We start from the raw sequence: 4483 nt of genomic DNA on the forward strand, positions 1-4483 counted from the left end.
TTATGTATGTTAATGGGTTCTTGTCAAAATATCGATCGCATATTATCTTCCATCACTCTCTGGTCTAACTACTAGCTAGATTTGTGGGGAACCTTATCATCCATCTTTCACACAACATACACTCAACCAAAAAAAATAGAAAAAAAAATGTTCCAATTACTTTGTTTAGGAATTATCCTGTGTTTTTTTTTGTTAATGGTATTTTTTAATTAGACAGGCTAATAATTAAAATGTTGCAAATTTAAATTATATTTAAAAATTTGTTATTGGTCAATAAATTATTATATAAACAATACGTGATTTAAAATCTAAAATTTACTTAAATAAATAATGAACTAATCACCTAACTAACTCAAATTGATTTTGTGTCTGTGTTTATAGCTAAGACTCAAATGAAAAAAATTAATAATAATAATATAAAATAAATACAACTCTTCTTTAATACTTTTGAATGCTTCAATGTGTGGGGTTGAAGTGAAGAAAAAATTCTCCCATTATTGATGGATTGTAGTCTATTTTCAAAGGCACATTTTTTCATATTATAGGAAAGCCACATTCCGAAGAAACGATCTCATGACACTTCGGAGGAATATTAATCAACTCATCCATTCACATATACCTTTATTATTTTATGTAAAAGAAATTGAAAAGGATAATATATGATTCAGATTTTTATCCTAAGTGTCTGAAAAGGTTGCCATCCAGTTAATATTCTCTTATGTTGTGCTGCTTAAAAGAAATCATCTATATATGCTCTCTGCTGGTTTATACATCTAAAACACTCTTCCCCAATCTGAATGGATTGCAATATATTCTTCTTCACAATATATATACTACCTGCATGTAAAACCCTTTTCTTTTCTTTGTATAGTCATCAATCACCCAACAAAATGCATTTCCACTAAATTAGTTGTAGGAAATTAACAATAAAATAATTTTGTTTAAATAAAATTTTTTATTTAATCAAATTCATCTGATGATATAAAACTTTATTATTATTGTTATTGAATATTTAATTTCCAACTGTGGCATAGATAACCTAATTTCAAAAGGGTAATACGTGTAATTTTTAAAAAATGTCAGATTAAAAAACTTTTTTATATGTGATTAAATAAAATTTTATAAATAATTAAAAATTTGGCCACCTCTAGATTACAAATGGTGTTCTTATTAGTCTTAAAAATGATTACTGTTATAAATATTAACATGTGAAATGTCATTATAAATTTAAATGCCACATGATATATTGATGTGTATGTCATTTGGTTTTAAAAATAGGTTAAAATAAAACATTAAGAACATGATATAAATAATAAGAGGTACAAAAATTAATATTTTTATATTTTAATTAGTGATAAATTAAATATCAGATAGAATAAATAATAAAAAATTTAATTTAACTTCTTTTTTTTCATACAAAATTTAGCATAAAAATTTGATAATAATAATAATAATAAAAAATATATAAAATAAATTATGTATGTTTCCGTCTAATATTTTTGTATTTTTTATCAAAAAAAAATATAAAATATATTAATTTAATGCTCTAAAATATATTATCTTTATTTATATCTCACCTGCAAAATATTATTTTATATTTTTGTATCAATATCACAATATCATGTGTTTGACAGCCTTAACGATAATAATAGCTGATAGTAAAAGAATTAGATTGACTTATAACATATAATTTCAAAACTTAGATCAGAATGGAATTGAATATTTAACTTTAAACCAAATGCATATCCACTAGATAAGTTGATATAAAATTTAGAATAATTTTACTCGAATGAATGGTCCTCTTAATTAACTTGTGACAATCAATATATTCCACTAATTAATTAAGTGATGGAATGAAAAAAATATACCATAAAAAGGAAAAAGCAAGGAAGTACTAGTAAAGGAAAAAAGATATTGGTGAGACAAAATTTCTACGAGAGTGATATCCCAATTTCTACAAAGATTCTTTTTCTTAATTTTATCACACTCACAAATATATTTATTTAGAGTGAGAATCACAACTACTGTAACAATCATGTCGATTAAAGATTGAGACATAAACCGTGTAGGGTCATCTCTCTCGACAAATCATTTCTTATCATTATATTCTCTTTGATTTCCATAAGTTTTAGCCCTTTAATTAATTTATTAGAAAAAAAAGGCTTTAACAGAACAAAAGGAAATTTTACACGATGCTCATTAGGTGGTAGACAGGAAAAAGAAAACCGAAGAAAAATAAACCCACTTTAAGGTAACGGACTTTCTATCTTATTCAAAAGGAACCACTTTCAATCTATATATAGCTAATTAAATTAAAGCACAAACTTTGCGTATAGAGTGATAGATATCAATGCTTTGGTCTTTAGGGGAATTACGTGCAAAACTATTTATATACAATAATAGATTGCTCTTAAGGATTAGGTTATATATATTACATTATTCATCAACGTATTTTAAAGGACAAATTACATAAACAAACTATTAAAGTTTTTAATTTACATAAATATTCTAAATGTAAAAAAATTACAGGAAAATTCTAAAACTAAATAAATCGAAACAATTTAATTCGATTTACCTTGTATTAACATAAATTGAAGTAATATAATTCGATTTACGTTGTATTTATATAATTCGAATCAATAAAATTCGATTTATGGTGGAAACCCATAAAATATAATAAATCAAAACAACTTGTTCCGATTTACATGAATTGGTAGATCATGATAAATTGAATTTAATAGATTTAATTTACTGGCATAAACATGCATTTGATTAAATCAATTTGATTTACTAAGGAGCTTGTGCTATATAAATAGGATTAAAATGTGGAGTGTTCAATAGAGGTAAATCCACGATCGTTAATGAAGATGGGTTTTTATTTCTAGTGCACTACAAATGCACAATTAAGAAAAAAACGCGAGTGAGAATAAAATTTAATGATAAAGACCCATTGAGTATCTTTATCAGACCTTCTACGAGACTTGTTGATTTTCAAAATACCATATTACAGAAATTCAGACTACATAGAATGAAACGGGTAGAGAAATTATTTTATAGAATTATAATTTCTGTTGTTTGCGATGGAGTGAAGTACGACTCGTTTGTGATAGACAGTGAAGATAATTTGCAAGTTTTATTTGACTATCATCGCCAATTTTCAAAGGTGAGAACCCATGAACTATTGGCCAAGTTTGGAAATTTGGTCTCTAATTTAAGAGGATCGAACCGAAATCATTAATTAGTAGTAATGGTAGCAACCTCTAGTTCAACCCTTGTTGTTGAGTCTTCATCTCTACCTGTAACGGCATCTACGAGAGATTTGGTGGTATTTTCGTCTTTTACAGTTGATCTACACCGTGATGAGATTGCAGAAATAAGTGATAACAGGAATGCTTCTGTTATGATCCCTGTTTTTGGGGAGGTTGGATAACCAAATGCCGTGGAAGATGTATTAGGGGGATGATGATGATGTGGAGCCTACCATGATTGATGATGATAACAATCATGATATAGAGAAGAGTATTCTTGTTGGGGCTGGTGGAGCATCGAGCTCAGAAACTTAGCAGTATCCACCGCACTTTTTGATTCTAGACTTAGATGTCATGAGACAACAGAGATTCTCGTATGTAGAATCCAGTTTTAGGACCAAAGATTTACAGGATACCGCAGATCTAGATGAGTTCTAAGTCGGTCAACAGTTTTAGAATAAAGAGGAAGTTGTCTTATGTGTGAAGACTTATAACATCCACCGTGAAGTTGAGTACAAAGTACTGAAATTGGATCATGCCAAGTACCTCCTGACTGTCTCCTTGTCTGTGCTTTGAAGAAGGCCGTCACTGAATGTCTCCTGCATCTAAACGCACTTGACAGTAAATTTGTCGGTGCAGAAAACCCAATAACTCCTCAAATCAAGTCCATGCAGGTCGATTGTCCTCAATATATTGTTGAAAGTCCGTCAAACATTCACTATTATATTGTCTGTCGATCGAAAAACCTAACTGATACGTAATATCCTATAATATAATCGTACACCCTTCAAATAACATGTGAAAGGTATATGTCTCGAGATGTCATCGCTCAACAGACCCATGTAATTAGTATCCTTAACCTAGGTTGAACAATATTATTAAATTTAGTGTGGTTCAAAGATTGGAAAGCAAGGGTTTTGACTTAGCTTGGACGACACAAATTGCTTTTATCACGGGAAATACATTTATCTCATTATGTTCTCAAACTCCTATGGTAATACTAGTAGTAACAAAGAAAATAATAATAATTACATAATAATTATTAGGATTTAACTAATATATATTCTAAATACATACATAATAAATTTATTATTACTAACAAAATTTAAATATTTTTTATTTAATAAATATAAAATAAATATATTTAAAATTTAAAATTTTTATATTTTTAATAAAAAAAATTTAATTTATAAATTTAACATATATTTTTAGAATGGAAAAGTATAGGTGAACAA

The sequence above is a fragment of the Arachis hypogaea genome, chromosome 5, assembly GCF_003086295.3.
Source record: "Arachis hypogaea cultivar Tifrunner chromosome 5, arahy.Tifrunner.gnm2.J5K5, whole genome shotgun sequence".
Classification (NCBI taxonomy): Eukaryota; Viridiplantae; Streptophyta; class Magnoliopsida; order Fabales; family Fabaceae; genus Arachis; species Arachis hypogaea.